The following is a 22,542-nucleotide window of genomic DNA, read 5'->3' as shown; positions in this document are numbered from 1 at the left end:
GCATACTGTGGTGGCCCTGGAAGTGTACCACCTAGATCTCCTTCATAGAACTCCTGCCAGGAGCTGAGCTGATGGACAGCCCCAGCTACTACCCCTTGGATTCATGACTGCTCATAGCACTTGCCCTAGGGCTGCTTGGAGCCAATAACTAATCATGGAAGAGGTAATAGTGCCAGTACCTTTGTGCTCAATATAGGATGCTTCCAATAAGCAAATTTTGCTTGGGGACTCCACATTAGCTTGGATGAGATTTTCTTAGAACTATACTGCAGTCTGAGGCCTCCAATCAAATCCTCCTTCCCCTCTCTCCTTTCACAGATGCCAGACCTGCCTTGTGGTCTCAAGGCTCTTGCCTTCTATTCCTCCTCCCTCTCCTTTACCCTCCACATGCACTCCCCCATAAATTAAGCTTGTCTAATTCTCTCTTGTTGTCTATTCCTTGGAGGACCTGAAATGATAATCACAGGTGTGTAAAACATTATGCATTTTTTCAAAGGATTAGTGGAACCCTGAAGCTCATTTGTAGATCCACCTGAGGTATAAAGACACCAGGTTAAGAACCTTAGCAGGTGGTACAATTAAAGGTAATTAAAAGATGGATACTAAGCCAATTTTTTGCATCATTCTGCTCTTATAAAACTTTGGCAAATGATTTTTTAAAAAATATGCATAGTTCAAATCTAAAACAACTATATTTAAATACTTGTTAAATTATAGTAATCTATTATTTTTTTAAAAATCAAATAGGTAACAAGAGAGCCATTAAAACACCATAAATTTAAAAATCCCTTCAGTGTTTTTTTTTAGTTTTCTGGAAAGAACATCATACCCTGTAATACTAAAGCCTGAGCTCAAATCCTAGTTTACCCAGGCTTGCTGATTAACTTCCTACAAATCACTTAACTTTTCTGGGTTCAAATTGCCATATCTCTAAAATGAAGGGGTTGGACTAGGTACTTTCTAAGGAATCTTTCCATTCTAAAATTTTATGATAATATATGGTTTGCTCTGTGGCATAATTAATAGTATCAAGAAGGCAAAACTAACTCTAAGGCCAATATAATAACATCAGTAATGTCATTTCAGAAGAAACTGAAGGAAAAATTAAATCTATTTAAAATCCTCAAAGTCTGGCCTCTGCCTCCTCTTCCAGCCTCAAAAGCTATCCTGGTAACACCTTCTTTCTGTTCCTGGTATCTCCCAAGTTCATTTCTGCCTCCAAGTCTGTTGCATTTGTTTGGGAAGTAGTTCCCAAAGGCTAGTTCCTTCTCACAGTTCAGGTCTTGTTTCAAAAGTCACATCTACCAGAAGATCTTATGTGACAATCCTGTCCAAGATAACATCCCCAATCCCCAACTGTTTTTCTCAGAACACTCTCTTATATCATCTTACAAACAATTATCACTATTTTTTTTTTTGGTTGCTTGTCTGTCTTTCCTCACTAGAATAGAAGCTCTGTGGAGCAAACATATTTTCTGTCGTGTTTATCATATATCTCTTAGAATAATGCCTGGCATATAGGAAGCACACAATAAACGTGTTTTAATGAACAAATGAGTGAATCAATGACTGAATCAATACGTGCATGCTAACAGAAAACAAAATTGTAATTTTTAGAACAGTGAAAGTATAAAAATCACCCCCATTCCATTTTTTAGAGTTATATAGAAGCAGAAACTTGGCTTTCCATGCTGTATTTCATAATCAGAGAAGATAATAACCCAAATGTGTGCCAGGAGTAGCATTAGGTTTAGCTTTGGACTGGGTTTTTTCCTGTGGGACATCAATAGAATTGTATGATGATCGATACTAAGACCATGTTCTAACTAATTGAGCTCACAGGCATAAACTACTCAGCTTTTAATATTTGGAAACAAGCAAGCATCAAAATAATTCTATTGACTTCCAAAGAACTAAAACTCACAATGCCTAATTTTAAAAAGTCATCAAATAGCTCTATGAAAATTTAATTACTATGGAAAGGTTATATTAAGAATGAGTCACAGAAGTTTTAAAAAACCTTTTTTACAAGTTAATTTTGTGATTGAGTTTTATGTCACAAAGACCAAGAAACAGCCAAATGTGAAGTCAACTCTCAAGTTTCCACGACAAAACCAGGAATTAGCTCATGAAGAAGTAGTAGGAAGGGTATATGTTGGTTTTGGTGCTTCAGAGATCCTGGCCTTGCCACTTACTAACTATGGCTTTGAACAATTTGCTTAATTTCTCTGGGTCTCAATTTGTTAATTTGTAAAATAGGATTAGTAATGTTTGCATGCATGTTTTGGAGATTAGTAATACTCTAAAGCACTAAACATAGAGCTAGGAACATATGAGATAATATAAGGTGGCTAAGCCAAACAATAAAAATACATTGACTACTTAAGTCTATGATAATCAGGAGTATGTGTGAGAAAGGGGATAGATGTCAGAACTACCTCTACAAGCCCATTTCCCTCATTAGAAACTGGATAACCATCCCCTCCTTTGTGAAAATATACAATCTATACAGTTGAAAGCTGAAATATTTTGAAAGTAGGCCTTTCCCCACCCCTAGAAAGAAAAATTTCCCCACCCCTAGAAAGAAAAACTGGAACCAGGAGGTAAATCTTTTAACCATATTAAATACAGAAATACTTGATCTGACATCACTACCGCAGCAACCCAGACTGCATGCCAGTACCTCTCTGCTGACAACTCCTCCACTATGGAGGACATGAACAAACACAGCTATAGAATTCACAGAGGGACCCAAGATGAATGCAAGCAAGAATGAGGAAGATGATAGTAAAATGTGTATTAGAGGTTTGAGCTGGGATAAAAGCAAAAAAGATGTGATTGAATACTTATCTCAATGTGGGGAAGTTGTAGACTGCACAATTAACACACATCCAATCACTGGGAGATAAAGGGATTTGGATTTGTGCTTTTCAGAGATGCTGCTAGTGTTGATAATGCTTTGGAACTGAAAGAACACAAACTGGATGGCAAATTGATAGACTCCAAGAGGACCAAAGCTTTAAAAGGGAAAGAATCTCCGTGCTGGGAGAACCACTACTCTCTTCAAAGCTGTCAGACCAGGCACATTTAAGTCTGCAGAAGTTTCTGCTGCCTTTTGTTCAGCTACGCCCTGCCCCCAGAGGCGGAGTCTACAGAGGCAGGCGGGCCTTCTTGAGCTGTGGTGGGCTCCACCCAGTTCAAGCTTCCCTGCCGCTTTATTTACCTGTTCAAGCCTCAGCTGGCGGGCACACCTCCCCCAGCCTCCCTGCTGCCTTGCAGTTCCATCTCAGACTGTTGTGCCAGCAATGAGCAAGGCTCCCTGGGCCTGGGACCCTCCAAGCCAGGCATGGGATATAATCTCCTGGCGTGCCGTTTGCTAAGACCATTGGAAAAGTGCAGTATTAGGGTGGGAGTGACCCAATTTTCCAGGTGTCATCTGTCACACCTTCCCTTGGCTAGGAAAGGGAATTCCCTGACCCCTTGCACTTCCCGGGTGAGGTGATGCCAAGCCCTGCATCGGCTCTGGCTCAGTGGGCTGCAAACACTGTCCTGCACCCACTGTCCAAAAAGCCGCAGTAGGGGCCGACTGACACCTCCACGGCCGGGTGACCCTCTTAGATGAAGCTTCCAGAGGAAGGATCAGGCAGGAGCATTTCCTGTTCTGCAATATTCACTGTTTTGCAGCCTCGGGTGGTGATACCCAGGCAAACAGGGTCTGGAGTGGACCTCCAGCAAACTTCAATAGACCTGCAGCTGAGGGTCCTGACTGTTAGAAGGAAAACTAACAAACAGGACATCCACACCAAAACCCAATCTGTATGTCACCATCATCAAAGACGAAAGGTAGATAAAACCACAAAGACGGGGAGAAACTAGGGCAGAAAAGCTGAAAATTCAAAAAATCAGAGTGCCTCTTCTCCTCCAAAGGAACGCAGCTCCTCACCAGCAATGAAACAAAGCTGGAAGGAGAATGACTTTGACGAGTAGAGAGAAGAAGGCTTCAGACCATCAAACTTCTCCGAGCTAAAGAAGGATATTTGAGCCCATTGCAAAGAAGCTAAAAACCTAGAAAAACGATAAGACGAATGGCTAACTAGAATAACCAGTGTAGAGAAGTCCTTAAATGACCAGACGCAGCTGAAAACCATGGTATGAGAACTACATGACACATGCACAAGATTCAGTAGCTGATTCCATCACCTGGAAGAAATGGTTTCAGTGATTGAAGATCAAATGAATGAAATGAAGCGAGAAGAGAAGTTTGGCAAAAAAAGAGTAAAAAGAAATGAACAAAGCCTAAAAGAAATATGGGACTACATGAAAAGATCAAATCTACATCTGATTGGTGTACCTGAAAGTGACAGGGAGAATGGAACCAAGTTGGTAAACACCCTGCAGGATATTATCCAGGAGAACTTCCCCAACTGAGCAAGGCAGGCCAACATTCAAATTCAGGAAATACAGAGAATGCCACAAAGATACTCCTCGAGAAGAGGAACTCCAGGACACATAATCGTCAGATTCACCAAGGTGGAAATGTTAAGGGCAGCCAGGGAGAAAGGGTGAGTTACTCACAAAGGGAAGCCCATCAGACTAACAGCAGATCTCTCCGCAGAAACTCTACAAGCCAGAAGTGAGTAGGGTTAAATATTCAACATTCTTAATGAAAAGAATCTTTAGCCCAGAATTTCATATCCACCCAAACTAAGCTTCATAAGTGAAGGAAAAATAAAATCCTTTACAGACAAGCAAATGCTGAGAGATTTTGTCACCACCAGGCCTGCCTTACAAGAGCTCCAAAAGGAAGCACTAAACATGGAAAGAAACAACCAGTACCAGCCACTGTAGAAATACGCCAAATTGTAAAGACCATTGACGCTAGGAAGAAACTGCATCAACTAAAGAGCAAAATAACCACCTAACATCATAATGACAGGATCAAATTCAAACAAACAATATTAACCTTAAATGTAAATGGGCTAAATGCTTCAATTAAAATACACAGACTGGCAAATTGGATAAAGAGTCAAGACCCATCAGTGTGCTGTATTCAGGAGATCCATCTCACGTGCAGAGACACACATAGGCTCAAATTAAAGGGATGGAGGAAGATCTACAAAGCAAATAGAAAACAAAAAAAAGCAGGTGTGGCAATCCTAGTCTCTGATAAAACAGACTTTAAACCAACAAAGATCAGAAGAGACAAAGAAGGCCACTACATAATGGTAATGGGATCAATTCAACAAGAAGAGCTAACTACACTAAATACATATGCATTCAGTACAGCAGCACCCAGATTCATAAAGCAAGTTCTTAGAGACCCACAAAGAGACTTAGACTCTCACACAATAATAATGGGAGACTTTAACACCCCACTGTCAACATTAGACGACCAACGAGACAGAAAGTTAACAAGGGTATACAGGAATAGAACTCAGCTCTGCACCAAGCAGACATAATAGACATCTACAGAACTCTCCACCCCAAATCAACAGAACATACATTCTTTTCAGCACCACATAGCACTTATTCCAAAGTTGACCACATAGTTGGAAGTAAAGCACTCCTCAGCAAATGTAAAAGAACAGAAATTATAACAAACTGTCTCTCAGACCACAGTGCAATCAAACTAGAACTCAGGATTAAGAAACTCACTCAAGGGGGTGGGGCCAAGATGGCCGAATAGAAACAGCTCCGGTCTACAGGTCCCAGCCTGAGCGACACAGAAGACGGGTGATTTCTACATTTCTGGTTGAGGTACCGGTTTCATCTCACTAGGGAGTGCCAAACAGTGGGTGCAGGACAGTCGGTGAAGCGCACTGTGCGCGAGCCGAAGCAGGGCGAGGCATTACCTCACTCGGGAAGTGCAAGGGGTCAGGGAGTTCCCTTTCCTAGTCAAAGAAAGGGGTAACAGACGGCACCTGGAAAATTGGGTCAGTCCCACCCTAATACTGCACTTTTCCAACGGGCCTGGAAAACAGCACACTAGGAGATTGTGTCCTGCACCTGGCTCAGAGGGTCCTATGCCCACGGAGTCTCACTGATTGCTAGCACAGCAGTCTGAGATCAAGCTGCAAGGCGGCAGCAAGGCTCGGGGAGGGGCGCCCGCCATTGCCCAGGCTTGCTTAGGTAAACAAAGCAGCCAGGAAGCTCGAACTGGGTGAAGCCCACCACAGCTCAAGGAGGCCTGCCTGCCTCTGTAGGCTCCACCTCTGGGGGCAGGGTACAGACAAAAAAAAATTCAGCAGGAACCTCTGCAGACTTAAATGTCCCTGTCTGACTGACAGCTTTGAAGAGAGTAGTGGTTCTCCCAGCACGCAGCTGGAGATCTGAGAATGGACAGACTGCCTCCTAAAGTGGGTCCCTGACCCCCGAGCAGCCTAACTGGGAGGCACCCCCCAGTAGGGACAGACTCACACCTCACTCGGCCAGGTATGCCTCTGAGACAAAACTTCCAGAGGAACTATCAGATAGCTGAATTTGTGGTCTCCTGAAAATCCGCTGTTCTGCAGCCACCGCTGCTGACACCCAGCCAAACAGGGTCTGGAGTGGACCTCTAGTAAACTCCAACAGACCTGCAGCTGAGGGTCCTGTCTGGTAGAAGGAAAACTAACAAACAGAAAGGACATCCACACCAAAAACCCATCTGTACATCACCATCATCAAAGACCAAAAGTAGATAAAACCACAAAGATGGGGAAAAAACAGAGCAGAAAAACTGGAAACTCCTCCTCCAAAGGAATGCAGTTCCTCACCAGCAATGGAACAAAGCTGGACGGAGGATGACTTTGACGAGTTGAGAGAAGAAGGCTTCAGACGATCAAACTCTCCGAGCTACGGGAGGAAATTCAAAACAACAGCAAAGAAGTTAAAAACTTTGAAAAAAAATTAGACGAATGGAAAACTAGAATAACCAATGGAAAGAAGAGCTTAAAGGAGCTGATGGAGCTGAAAGCCAAGTATCCAGAACTACGCGAAGATTGCAGAAGCCTCGGTAGCAGATGCGATCAACTGGAAGAAAGGGTATCACTGATGGAAGATGAAATGAATGAAATGAAGCGAGAAGGGAAGTTTAGAGAAAAAAGAATAAAAAGAAATGAACAAAGCCTCCAAGAAATTTGGGACTATGTGAAAAGACCAAACCTACGTCTGATTGGTGTACCTGAAAATGGCGGGGAGAATGGAACCAAGTTGGAAAACACTCTGCAAGATATTATCCAGGAGAACTTCCCCAATTTAGCAAGGCAGGCCAACATTCAGATTCAGGAAATACAGAGAATGCCACAAAGATACTCCTCGAGAAGAGCAACTCCAAGACACATAATTGTCAGATTCACCAAAGTTGAAATGAAGGAAAAAATGTTAAGGGCAGCCAGAGAGAAAGGTTGGGTTACCCACAAAGGGAAGCCCATCAGACCAACAGCTGTTCTCTTGGCAGAAACTCTACAAGCCAGAAGAGAGTGGGGGCCGATATTCAACATTGTTAAAGAAAAGAATTTTCAACCCAGAATTTCATATCCAGCCAAACTAAGCTGAATAAGTGAAGGAGAAATAAAATACTTTACAGACAAGCAAATGCTGAGTCATTTTGTCACCACCAGGACAGCCCTAAAAGAGCTCCTGAAGGAAGCACTAAACATGGAAAGGAACAACCAGTACCAGCCACTGCAAAAACATGCCGAACTGTAAAGACCATCGAAGCTAGGAAGAAACTGCATCAACTAACGAGCAAAATAACCAACTAACATCATAATGACAGGATTAGATTCACACATAACAATATTAACTTTAAATGTAAATGGGCTAAATGCTCCAATTAAAAGACACAGACTAGCAAACTGGATAAGGAGTCAGGACCCATCAGTGTGCTGTAATCAGGAAACCCATCTCACGTGCAGAGACACATATAGACTCAAAATAAAGGGATGGAGGAAGATCTATCAAGCAAATGGAAAACAAAAAAAGGCAGGGGTTGCAATCCTAGTCTCTGATAAAATAGACTTTAAACCAACAAAGATCAAAAGAGACAAAGAAGGCCATTACATAATGGTAAAGGGATCAATTCAACAAGAAGAGCTAACTATCCTAAATATATATGCACCCAACACAGGAGCACCCAGATTCATAAAGCAAGTCCTGAGTGACCTACAAAGGGACTCAAACTCCCACACAATAATAATGGGAGATTTTAACACCCCACTGTCAGCATTAGACAGATCAACGAGACAGAAAGTTAACAAGGATATCCAGGAATTGAACTCAGCTCTGCACAAAGTGGACCTAATAGTCATCTACAGAACTCTCCACTCCAAATCAACAGAATATACATTTTTTTCAGCACCACACCACATCTATTCCAAAATTGACCACATAGTTGGAAGTAAAGCTCTCCTCAGCAAATGTAAAAGAACAGAAATTATAACAAACTGTCTCTCAGACCACAGTGCAATCAAACTAGAACTCAGGATTAAGAAACTCACTCAAAACCACTCAACTACATGGAAACTGAACAACCTGCTCCTGAACGACTACTGGGTACATAAGGAAATGAAGGCAGAAATAAAGATGTTCTTTGAAACCAACGAGAACAAAGACACAACATACCAGGATCTCTGGGACACATTCAAAGCAGTGTGTAGAGGGAAATTTATAGCACTAAATGCCCAAAAGAGAAAGCAGGAAAGATCCAAAATTGACACCATAACATCACAATCAAAAGAACTAGAAAAGCAAGAGCAAACACATTCAAAAGCTAGCAGAAAGCTAGAAATAACTAAAATCAGAGCAGAACTGAAGGAAATAGAGACACAAAAAACCCTTCAAAAAATTCATGAATCCAGGAGCTGGTTTTTTTAAAAGATCAACAAAATTGATAGACTGCTAGCAAGACTAATAAAGAAGAAAAGAGAGAAGAATCAAATAGATGCAATAAAAAATGAAAATGGGGCTATCACCACCGATCCCACAGAAATACAATCTACCATCAGAGAATACTACAAACACCTTTACGCAAATAAACTAGAAAATCTAGAAGAAATGGATAAATTCCTCGACAAATATACCTCCCAAGACTAAACCAGGAAGAAGTTGAATCTCTGAATAGACCAATAACAGGTTCTGAAATTGTGGCAATAGTCAATGGCTTACTAACCAAAAAGAGTCCAGGACCTGATGGATTCACAGCCGAATTCTACCAGAGGTACAAGGAGGAACTGGTACCATTCCTTCTGAAACTATTCCAATTGATAGAAAAAGAGGAAATCCTCCCTAACACATTTTATGAAGCCAAGATCATCCTGATGCCAAAGCCTGGCAGAGACATAACCAAAAAAAGAGAATTTCAGACCAATATCCTTGATGAACATTGATGCATAAATGCTCAATAAAATACTGGCGAACCGAATCCAGCAGCACATCAAAAAGCTTATCCACCATGATCAAGTGGGCTTCATCCCTGGGATGCAAGGCTGGTTCAACATATACAAATCAATAAATGTAATCCAGCATATAAACAGAACCAAAGACAAAAACCACATGATTATCTCAATAGATGCAGAAAAGGCCTTTGACAAAATTCAACAGCCTTTCATGCTAAAAACTCTCAATAAATTAGGTATTGATGGGACGTATCTCAAAACAATAAGAGCTATCTATGACAAACCCACTGCCAATATCATACTGAATGGGCAAAAACTGGATGCATTCCCTTTGAAAACTAGCATAAGACAAGGATGCCCTCTCTCACCACTCCTATTCAACATAGTGCTGGAAGTTCTGGACAGAGCAATGAGGCAGGAGAAGGAAATAAAGGGTATTCAATTAGGAAAAGAGGAAGTCAAATTGTCCCTGTTTGCAGATGACATGATTGTATATCTAGAAAACCCCACTGTCTCAGCCCAAAATCTCCTTAAGCTGATAAGCAACTTCAGCAAAGCCTCAGGATACAAAATCAATGTACAAAAATCACAAGCATTCTTGTACACCAATCACAGACAGAGAGCCAAATCATGAGTGAACTCCCATTCACAATTGCTTCAAAGAGAATAAAATACCTAGGAGTCCAACTTACAAGGGATGTGAAGGACCTATTCAAGGAGAACTACAAACCACTGCTCAATGAAATAAAAGAGGATACAAACAAATGGAAGAACATTCCATGCTCATGGGTTGGAAGAATCAATATCGTGAAAATGGCCATACTGCCCAAGGTAATTTATAGACTCAATGTCATCCCCATCAAGCTACCAATGACTTTCTTCACAGAATTGGAAAAAACTACTTTAAAGTTCATATGGAACCAAAAAAGAGCCCACATCGCCAAGTCAATCCTAAGCCAAAAGAACAAAGCTGGAGGCATCACACAACCTGACTTCAAACTATACTACAAGGCTACAGTAACCAAAACAGCATGGTACTGGTACCACAACAGAGACATAGATCAATGGAACAGAGCAGAGTCCTCAGAAATGATGCCGCATATCTACAACTGATCTTTGGCAAACCTGACAAAAACAAGAAATGGCGAAAGGATTCCCTATTTAATAAATGGTGCTGGGAAAACTGGCTAGCCATATGTAGAAAGCTGTAACTGGATCCCTTCCTTACACCTTATACAATAATTAATTCAAGATGAATTAAAGACTTAAATGTTAGACCTAAAACCATTAAAATCCTACAAGAAAACCTAGGCAATACCATTCAGGCCATAGGTGTGGGCAAGGACTTCATGTCTAAAACACCAAAAGCAATGGCAACAAAAGCCAAAATTGACAAATGGGATCTAATTAAAGAGCTTCTGCACAGCAAAAGAAGCTACCATCAGAGTGAACAGGCAACCTACAGAATGGGAGAAAATTTTTGCAACCTACTCGTCTGACAAAGGGCTAATATCCAGAATCTACAATGAACTCAAACAAATTTACAAGAAAAAAACAAACAACCCCATCGAAAAGTGGGCGAAGGACATGAACAGACACTTCTCAAAAGAAGACATTTATGTAGCCAAAAAACACATGAAAAAATGCTCATCATCACTGGCCATCAGAGGAATGCAAATCAAACCGCAGTGAGATACCATCTCACACCAGTTAGAATGGCCATCATTAAAAAGTCAGGAAACAACAGGTGCTGGAGAGGATGTGGAGAAATAGGAACACTTTTACACTGTTGGTGGGACTGTAAACTAGTTCAACCGTTGTGGAAGTCAGTGTGGCGATTCCTCAGGGATCTAGAACTAGAACTACCATTTGACCCAGCCATCCCATTACTGGGTATATACCCAAAGGACTATAAATCATGCTGCTATAAAGACACATGCACATGTATGTTTATTGCGGCACTATTCACAATAGCAAAGAGTTGGAACCAACCCAAATGTCCAACAACGATAGACTGGATTAAGAAAATGTGGCACATATACACTGTGGAATACTATGCAGCCATAAAAAATGATGAGTTCATGTCCTTTGTAGGGACATGGATGAAACTGGAAAACATCATTCTCAGTAAACTATCGCAAGGACAAAAAACCAAACACTGCATGTTCTCACTCATAGGTGGGAATTGAAGAATGAGAACTCATGGACACAGGAAGGGGAACATCACACTCTGGGGACTGTTGTGGGGTGGGAGGAGGGGGGAGGGACAGCATTAGGAGATACACCTAATGCTAAATGACGAGTTAATGGGTGCAGGAAATCAACATGGCACATGGATACATATGTAACAAACCTGCACATTGTGCACATGTACCCTAAAACCTAAAGTATAATAATAAAAAACAAAACAAAACAAAAAACAACAACAACAACAAAAAAAGAAACTCACTCAAAACCGCTCATCTACTTGGAAACTGAACAACCTACTCCTGAATGACTAGTGGGTACCTAGCGAAATGAAGCCAGAAATAAAGATGCTTTTTGAAACCAAGGAGAACAAAGACACAACATACCAGAATCTCTGGGACACATTTAAAGCAGGGTGTAGAGGGAAATTTATAGCACTAAATGCCCACAAGAGAAAGCATGAAAGATTTAAAATGGACACCCTAACATCACAATTAAAAGAACTAAAGAAGCAAGAGCAAACACATTCAAAAGCTAGCAGAAGGCTAGAAATAACTAAGATCAGAGGAGAACTGAAGGAGCTAGAGACACAAAAAACCCTTCAAAAAATCAATGAATCCAGGAGCTGGTTTTTTGAAAAGATCAACAAAATTGATAGACCGCTAGCAAGACTAATAAAGAAGAAAAGACAGAAGAATCAAATAGATGCAATAAAAAATGATAAAGGGGTTATCACCACTGATCCCACAGAAATACAAACTAACATCAGAGAATACTATAAACACCTCTATGCAAATAAACTAGAAAATCTAGAAGAAATGGATAAATTCCTGGACAGATATACCCTCCCAAGACTAAACCAGGAAGAAGTTGAATCCTTGAATAGACCAATAACAGGCTCTGAAATTGAGGCAATAATTAATAGCTTACCAACCAAAAAAAGTCCAGGACCAGATGGATTCACAGCCAAATTCTAGCTGAGGTACAAGGAGGAGCTGGTACCATTCCTTCTGAAACTATTCCAATAAATAGAGAAAGAGGGAGTACTCCCTAACTCATTTATGAGGCCAGCATCATCCTGATACCAAAGCCTGGCAGAGACACAACAAAAAAAAGAGAATTTTAGACCAATAAACTGTTCCTTTATTGAGGAAAATTCCTCAACAAAGTACTAGCAAACCAAATCCAGCAGCGTATCCAAAAGCTTATCCACTGTGATCAAGTGGGCTTCATCCCTGGGATGCAAGGCTGGTTCAACATATGCAAATCAATAAATGTAATCCAGCATATAAACAGAACCAAAGACAAATCCAAATGATTATCTCAACAGATGCAGAAAAGGCCTTTGACAAAATTCAACAACCTTCATGCTAAAAACTCTCAATAAATTAGGTATTGATGTGATGTATCTCAAAATAATAAGAGATATCTATGACAAACCCACAGCCAATATCATACTGAATGGGCAAAAACTGGAAGCATTCCCTTTGAAAACTGGCAAAAGGCAGGGATACCCTCTCTCACCACTCCTATTCAACACAGTGTTGGAACTTCTGGCCAGAGCTATCGGGCAGGAGAAAGAAATAAAGGGTATTCAATTAGGAAAAGAGGAAGTCAAATTGTCCCTGTTTGCAGATGACATGATTTTATATCTAGAAAACCCCATCGTCTCAGCCCAAAATCTCCTTAAGCTGATAAGCAACTTCAGCAAAGTCTCAGGATACAAAATCAATGTACAAAAATCACAAGCATTCTTATACACCAATAACAGACAAACAGAGAGCCAAATCATGAGTGAACTCCCATTCACAACTGCTTCAAAGAGAATAAAATACCTAAGAATCCAACTTTCAAGGGACGTGAAGGACCTCTTCAAGGAGAACTACAAACCACTGCTCAATGAAATAAAAGAGGATACAAACAAATGGAAGAACATTCCATGCTCATGGGTAGAAAGAATCAATATTGTGAAAGTGGCCATACTGCCCAAGGTAATTTATAGATTCAATGCCATCCCCATCAAGCTACCAATGACTTTCTTCACAGAATTGGAAAAAACTACTTTAAAGTTCATATGGAACCAAAAAAGACCCCGCATTGCCAAGACAATCCTAAGCCAAAAGAACAAAGCTGGAGGCATCATGCTACCTGACTTCAAACTACACTACAAGGCTGCAATAACCAAAACAGCATGGTACTGGTACCAAAACAGAGATATAGACCAATGGAACAGACAGAGCCCTCAGAAATAATGCCACACATCTACAACCATCTGATCTTTGACAAACCTAACAAAAACAAGCAATGGGGAAAGGATCCTTATTTAATAAATGGTGCTGGGAAAACTGACTATCCATATGTAGAAAGCTGAAACTGGATCGCTTCCTTACACCTTATACAAAAATTAAGTCAAGATGGATTAAAGACTTAAATGCTAGTCCTAAAACCATAAAAACCCTAGAAGAAAACCTAGGCAATACCATTCAGGACATAGGCATGGGCAAGGACTTCATGTCCAAAACACCAAAAGCAATGGCAACAAAAGCCAAAATTGACAAATGGGATCTAATTAAAATAAAGAGCTTCTGCACAGCAAAAGAAACTACCATCAGAGTGAACAGGCAACCTACAGAATGGGAGAAAATTTTTGCAATCTACTCATCTGACAAAGGGCTAATATCCAGAATCTACAAAGAACTCAAACAAATTTACAAGAAAAAATCAAACAACCCCATCAAAAAGTGGGTGAAGGATACGAACAGACACTTCTCAAAAGAAGGCATTTATGCAGCCAAAAGACACATGAAAAAATGCTCATCATCACTGGCCATCAGAGAAATGCAAATCAAAACCACAATGAGATACCATCTCACACCAGTTAGAATGGCCATCATTAAAAAGTCAGGAAACAACAGGTGCTGGAGAGGATGTGGAGAAATAGGAACACTTTTACACTGTTGGTGGGACTGTAAACTAGTTTGACCATTGTAGAAGACAGTGTGGCAATTCCTCAAGGATCTAGAACTAGAAATATCATTTGACCCAGCCATCCCATTACTGGGTATATACCCAAAGGATTATAAATCATGCTGCTATAAAGACACATGCACACGTATGTTTATTGCAGCACTATTCACAATAGCAGAGCCTTGGAACCAACCCAAATGTCCATCAGTGATAGACTGGATTAAGAAAATGTGGCACATATACACCATGGAATACTATGCAGCCATAAAAAATGATGAGTTCACGTCCTTTGTAGAGACATGGATGAAGCTGGAAACCATCATTCTCAGCAAACTATCGCAAGGACAGAAAACCAAACACGGCATTTTCTCACTCATAGATGGGAATTGAACAATGAGAACACTTGGACACAGGGTGGGGAACATCACACACTGGGGCCTGTCATGGGGTGAGGCAAGGGGGGAGGGATAGCATTAGGAGATATACCTAATGTAAACGACAAGTTAATGGGTGCAGCACACCAACATGGAACATGTATACCTATGTAACAAACCTGCACGTTATGCACATGTACCCTAGAACTTAAAGTATAATAGTAAAAAAAGGGAAAGAATCCCCCAAAAAGGGTTTTGTGGGTGGATTGAGCCCAGAAACTTCTGAAAAACAAATTAAAGAATATATTAGAGCCTTTGGGAAGTTTGAAAATATTGAAATTCCCATGGATACAAAAACAAATAAAAGAAGATTTTGTTTTCTCACATATATAGATGAAGATCCAGTAAAGAAATTGTTAGACAGCAGATTATTATCAAATTGGTTCTGGGAAGTGTGAAATCATAGTTGCACAACCCAAAGAGATATAGAAGCTGCAACACCAAAACAAAAAGGCAGAACAGGTTGCTGCAACCAGTGAATGAGGGGGCCCTAGGGGTTTGTGACCAAGGTCAAGGCATAACTGGAATCAATGATCTAGTGACGACTATGATCGCGGATATAGGAATTACAATAGTGCCTATGGTGGTGATCAAAACTGTAGTGGCTATGGCAGATATGATCATGCTGGGTATAGCTATAGGAACCATGACTATGCACAGGTGTATGCAGACTATAGTGGCCAAAAGAGCACTTATCGCAAGGCATCTCCAGGGGGTGGCAATCACTAAAACAATCACCAGCCGTACTAAAGGAGGACACTGGAGAAAACAGGAGGAGATGGTGCTAAAATAATCCATCTTGCAGGATGACATTGAAGATTGGTCTTTTGTTGATCTAAGACGATTATTTTGTAAAAGACTTTCTAGTGTACAAGACACAATTGTGTCTAACTGTATATAGCTGCCAATTCATGTTCTTTGTTTTTACTTTGCCCTTTGCTATCTATGTTATGACTCAATGTGGATTTGTGTTTATACACATTTTATTTGTATGATTTTATATTAAACCTCAAATAAATGCTTCCTTATGTGATTATTTTTCTGTGTCAGGTACCACATAGCTCCATAAGCTCCATAAAAATATACTTTTTTTTTTTTTTTTTTTTTTTTTTTTTGAGACGGAGTCTCGCTCTGTCGCCCAGGCTGGATGCAGTGGCACGATCTCGGCTCACTGCAAGCCCCGCCTCCCGGGTTCACGCCATTCTCCTGCCTCAGCCTCTCCGAGTAGCTGGGACTACAGGCGCCCGCCACCACGCCCGGCTAATTTTTTCTATTTTTAGTAGAGACGGGGTTTCACCGTGGTCTCGATCTCCTGACCTCGTGATCCGCCCGCCTCGGCCTCCCAAAATGCTGGGATTACAAGCGTGAGCCACCGCGCCCGGCCAAAATATAATTTTAAATAAGCGATAATTAAGGCACAGTTTGTTGTGCGGGGAGAATTGATCCATAGGGAGAAACAGTGGTCCTTTATAAATAGCCTGCCACAGTGTCACTCTGTTTCCCAATATGTAGATATATTCCATGCTCTTAAGGCTTCATCTCTCTGTTAACTGAAGTTTCCACCACATCTTTGGATGATGTTCTTTCCCCTCTGGATATCTGAAGACACTGTCCTGAGACAAAGTCACAGTGTTGTGATCACTGGAAGCTTTCTAGTAGACCATGTGTCCTCTGGATTGTAACATAATGATTGTTAGTAGCTCCTTTTGCTTTGTTCTTTTCTCTGGAAAGCCATTTTTGAATTGCTAATTACTTCTTTGATTTTAGAGCTGATCAGTGGTCTGCTACAAAAAACTTTATATGCATTTATAATCATAACACCGTGATGTTAATTCTCTTAGTAAAAATCCAAATAAATATAGAAAAGAACACTGTACAACTGTGGTAGGAACTATAGTTTAAAGTATTGAAAGTAATTATAACACAAGGAATTTCACAGATAGGTATGAGATTATCCATTAAAGTTTGATCAAAAGTTCAATTAAAATTTGAAGTAGTGGCAGAATAACTGATTTAGTTATATTCTGTTAGTGTTATGTCACAGCCATCACAACACTGAACAAAATATTTTCTATTTGGGCATTCTGAGGAAGCTGTATTACAGTTAACTGCAAATGCCGTGTGAGTTTAGAAAAAGTCATGATAGTAAATATCATTTTAATGTAGTTAGTGAATAAACTTGAGTAGGTAAGCATTTGCATATTCAGATGTAGGAAGGAATAGTGGAAAAGGTAAGTCTTAGATATGTTAATGTTGATTCAAGTGTTCCTGACTCGTGTCATTACAGTAGATTTTCCTGGTTCATTGACAAGACATAATTTCATATCTAGGTTTTAGAGGACCTAGGTAAACACAAACTTTGAATTTGGCATTCAGTATAGTTAATTGGATTTAAGGATGTTTGTCTCCAGGTTAACTACTGGGATTGGCACACATGTCCACATGCACAGTAGTTAATCTTGTGCAACCAACTTAAGTTTTTTATGCTTATGAACCTGCCTTCTAAAAAAATTTGGTGCCTGTAACTTTATTTCTTCCAGTGATATTTGTACTTGTTGTGCTATAAAGTTACAATGCTCTTGTCCGTTTTTGCTTCTGTTTTTCTATTACACCTTACACCTAGGATAAGTACCAATGTTGGTTATTGCAAGGGATTCTGCTTATTCTTTCAACACGTAACTTTAGGGACTAGAAGGGAGTTCATTTTGTGTTGTCAGTAGGCACAGTGTCTAGGTAGTGAATCCTGTAAGTTCAAACGTATAATTAAGTGAAAAGTTGACCTTGAGATTGTCCTTTTCTCTGACCAAAAATGAATAAAGGCTTTTGAAATAAATAAAAATAATAAAGAAATAATAATTTGACCTCACAGTGAGAGTTTATCTAAAATTGTCTATACTATAATTTCAATAAAATATAAACCTCATTTTAAAAGGCCATAAATAGTCATTCAGAACAGATGAAATGATAATGCACATTAGGCAACAATTCATAAAGTGTTTAACAAATTTTCATTTATGACTTATTATGTTCATGATTCTATAAAAATAAATGGAAACCACTGAGTAATTCATTCACTTATCCATTCAAAAATATTTATGTAGGGCCTGCTGCTGAGGACATGGATCTTATTTTCACTGGGGTACAAAGTGGCAGTGACATAACCAGTTTTATACAATTATAAACAAAGTGTGTATTTAAAGGGAAAAAAAGAGCTTTCTTGAAGAGGTGGCAAAGCTGGAATCTATAGATATTATAAATAGGAGTTAACCTGGAGCAGAGTAGGATTTAAAGGTAGGAAAGGATATTTCAAACAGAATTGCATATGCTGAGATACTATGGCAAGAAGGAAAGAGGGGGCCAGGTATGGTGGCTCATACCTATGATCTCAACACTTTGGGGGGCTGAGGCAGGAGGACTGCTTGAGCTCAGGAGTTCGAGACCTGCCTGGGCAACATGGCGAGACCCCGTCTCTAAAAAAAAATACAAAAATTAGCTGGGTGTGGTAGCACATGGCTATAATCTCAGCTACCTGGGAGGCTTAGGTAGGAAGACAGCTTGAGCCGAAGAGGTCGAGGCTGCAGTGAGCCGTCATCACACCACTGCACTCTAGCCTGGGTGGCAGGGGGAGACTTTATTCAAAAAATAGAAGAAGGAAGTGGGGCATTTTCCAAAAACTGAAAGAAGCCAGTTGGTTGGGGAACACAGTCAAGATCATGCGGTAGAGAAGAAGCAGGAGAGGCAAACAATGGCCAACACACAGAGAGTCTTTTAGGCTTTATTTAGGATTACAGTCTTTATCCCAAAATCAATAAGAATCTATGGAGGAGACTTAAGGAAGGGGCTGACACGCTCAGATCTGATCTTTGGAAGGTCACTTTAGCCTGGGGTACTGAGAGCAGATTTGGGTGGAGGATTAGAGGAGATATACAGAGGCCACTTAGGAGACTGTTACAGTAGATCAGATGAAAGATGATATGTAGCTTAAACTAATTCAGTGGCAATGATGAGAAGTAAATGGGGTCAACAGACTTAAGAGGTAAAACTACAGGACTTGCTGATGGAGGGAATATACAAGGAGGTAGGGTGAGGGATTGCTGCGGAATAAGGAAAAGGAAACTGTCCAAGATCTCTTCCTCATTTCTTAACAGCACAACTAGATGGGATGGAGGAATAATTCGCTGAAATATGAAACATTGGAAGAGGGCCAGATTTGGAGGCAGGTGTCAGGGAAGGTGAGAAGATAGCAATTTCATTAACTTGACTTTGAGTTGCCTTGGAGATGTCAAAGCAGGCAGGAGGGTTTAGAGCATGTAAGAAAGGGCTAGGCTGGAAATAGAAGTTTGAAACCACAATGAGATACCATCTCACACCAGTTAGAATGGTGATCATTAAAAAGTCAGGCAACAACAGGTGCTGGAGAGGATGTGGAGAAATAGGAACACTTTTACACTGTTGGTGGGACTGTAAACTAGTTCAACCATTGTGGAAGACAGTGTGGCAATTCCTCAAGGATCTAGAACTAGAAATACCATTTGACCCAGGCTTCCCAGTATATACTGAGCATATACCGAAAGGATTATAAATTATTCTACTATAAAGACACATGCACACGTATGTTTATTGTGGCACTATTCACAATAGCAAAGACTTGGAACCAACCCAAATGTCCATCAATGACAGACTGGATTAAGAAACATATACACCATGGAAAACTAGGCAGCCATAAAAAAGGATGAGTTCATGTCCTTTGTAGGGACATGGATGAAGCTGGAAACCATCATTCTGAGCAAACCATTGCAAGGACAGAAAACAAAACACCACATGTTCTCACTCATATGTGGGAATTGAACAATGAGAACACTTGGACACAGGGTGGGGAACATCACACACTGGGGCCTGTTGTGGGGTGGAGGGAGGGGGGAGGGATAGCATTAGGAGATATACCTAATGTAAATGATGAGTTAACGGGTGCAGCACACCAACATGGCACATGAATACATATGTAACTAACCTGCACATTGTGCACATGTACCCTATAACTTAAAGTATAATAATAATAAAAAAAGAAGTTTGAAAGTCCTTGGTGATCTTTAAAATGTCATAGGTAAGATTTCCTAGAAAGAGAATGAATAGATAGATAGATAGATAGATAGACAGACAGATAGACAGACAGACAGATAGGAGTACTTAGAACTAAGCCTTGAGAAATTCCAAGATATAATGCTAAGGTAAAGGATGATGAGCTAAAAAGGAATCTTAAAAGAAATGGCAAGAGAGAAAGGAGAAAAATCAGATTAGTATGATATTCTAGAAAGTAGTGGAAGAGAACCTTTCAAAAAAGAAGGAGCCAATAATATCCAATGCATAAGTGCATACATAAACAAAAATGTAAATTGTTAAAAGGTTTTTCTGAGGGATTAAGGTAGTAATAACAAAATTAAGAATACAAACCAGACATCTGCTTCTGGCTATAATGGTGTATCAAAGACCAGGCTTACCCTTCCACTGTAAATAACTAGAAAACTGGACAAAATATATAAAACCCATGTTTTCACAAATTGGATAACAGGCAAAACATGTCTGTGATCACTGAAGAAAATGAAACAAGTTGGGTGGGACTCATGATTGCCATGGCTTTCTGACTGGAGGTATACTTCAGGCCACACAACAGGGAGAGCATTCTCAGCATTAGTAGCCTTCGGTAATCAGACATCAGCAGTCAGGCAAGTGAAGGCATCTGGAAGTTGTGAAGCAGAGTTATAAAGAAGAGGGAGCTATGCATAAAATCAGTTCATAAATCTGCATGTGGCTCTTCTTGAGTCTCTGCTGAATACTGAGAGGTGTGTGCAGAGAGGAAAGTAGTACAAATCCCAACAAAAATGTAACAGGAAGATAAAAGGCGAGCAGTTATTTGAGTTCACACAGGGATGAAGATGTTTGACCTCTTACTAGTTAAGGTGGAAAGTCTTTGTGAATCACCCCAGTCATTCACAGTAGGGACCTCAAGAGCCTTAGGAGGAAAACTAAAATTTGTTGGAGTAAAGGCAACTCCACACACATTCTACCAAAGCTTAAAAACAAGCCTCAACCTGATCCATGAGTCAGCAGCCTGCCAAAACAGGGCCAAAAACTAATTTTTAAAAAAAAGACAGAAAAATCAGGCATTCAACAATATTAACATTTACAACATCCTGTATCCACTCAAAAAGCACTCAAAGCACCAGGAATCAGACAAAAAAGTTGATCAATGAACAAAATAAAAATCCGTAAATAGTGATGGGTACAAATATACAATTAAACAGAAGAAATAAGACCTGGTATTCTATAGATCAGTGCGTGACTACAGTTAATATTAATTTATTGCAAATTTTGAAATAGCTTGGAGAGAATAATTCAAATGTTCATAATATAAAGATAAATATTTAAGGTGATGTATATTCCAACTACCCTGATTTGATTATACGAATGTATCAAAGTATAACATGTACCCTGAAAAATATGTATCTATTATGTATGAATTTTAAAAAGCACAAAAAATCCAGTAAATAGAACAGAGAAATGGCAAAAATGATAGAATTAGTACGAAAGAACTTGAAAATAGATCAACTATGTATTATAAGTATGCTCCAGGTCTTAAAAGAAAACATAAACACAATAAAAAATGAAAGAGACAAATAAAATTTCAAGAGCTGAAAAAACATGTAAAATGAAAATGACATTGGATGGAATTAATAGCAGATTAGATCTGCAGAAGAAAAAAATCAATGAACTTAAAGACACAACAATAGAAACTATCTAAAATGAAACACAGAGAGAAAAAAGACCAAAAAATTAGCAGAACCTCAATGATATATCAGATAATACCAAGAATACTAATATACATGTAAGTGGAATGCCAGAAGAAAGGAGAGGGAATGAAGAAAAAATATTTTAAAAAATAAAAGTCAAAATGTTTTCAAATCTGAAAAAAAAGATAAAATCACAGATTGAAGAATACCAATGAACCACAAACCAAGAATTACAAGCCTTAATAAAACCATTCAAAGGCATTTAATAATCAAATCGTTAAAAAAAAACTGTCATAAAAAAATCTTAAAAACCTCTAGTGGTGGGGTCGAGAAGGGAGACACTATATATAGAAAAACACAAAGAAGAATGACCACAGACTTCACAGATAAGAATGATCACCGTAAGAAACTATACAAGTTAAAAAAAATGATAGAACATGTGTAAAGTGCTGAAAAAAAGGTTTTTTTTTTTTTAAAAAAAAAAAAAAAAAACCTGTCAATTTATAATCCTACAGACTCCGTGAAAATACCTTTGAAGAATAAAGACAAAACAAAAAATTTTTCAGGAAAACAAAAGTGAAGAGATTTTTAGCTGCCCAACAAGGATTATTAAAGAAAGACCTGCACCCTAAGAATTATTAAAGAAAGACCTGCACCCTAAGAATTATTAAAGAAAGGCCAAGCACAGTGGCTCATACCTATAATCCCAGCACTTTAGGTAGGTCAAGGCAGGCAGATCACTTGAGGTCAGGGGTTTGAAATCAGCCTGGCCAACATGGTGAAACACTT

General features: G+C 39.6%; 1 protein-coding gene and 1 pseudogene across 11 annotated transcripts in view; one reads left to right on the top strand and one right to left on the bottom strand.

The window, feature by feature from the left end:
- CCDC148 (coiled-coil domain containing 148) overlaps nt 1-22,542 on the bottom strand; it is a 315,736-nt gene that overhangs the window by 268,456 nt on the left and 24,738 nt on the right. The window lies entirely within an intron of this gene.
- LOC129489457 (heterogeneous nuclear ribonucleoprotein D-like) lies at nt 2,708-16,763 on the top strand (annotated as a pseudogene).

Source organism: Symphalangus syndactylus, chromosome 9 (genome assembly GCF_028878055.3).
Source record: "Symphalangus syndactylus isolate Jambi chromosome 9, NHGRI_mSymSyn1-v2.1_pri, whole genome shotgun sequence".
Classification (NCBI taxonomy): domain Eukaryota; kingdom Metazoa; phylum Chordata; class Mammalia; order Primates; family Hylobatidae; genus Symphalangus; species Symphalangus syndactylus.
Note: the sequence above shows the minus strand (reverse complement) of the source record. Positions and strands in the feature narration are given on the sequence as shown.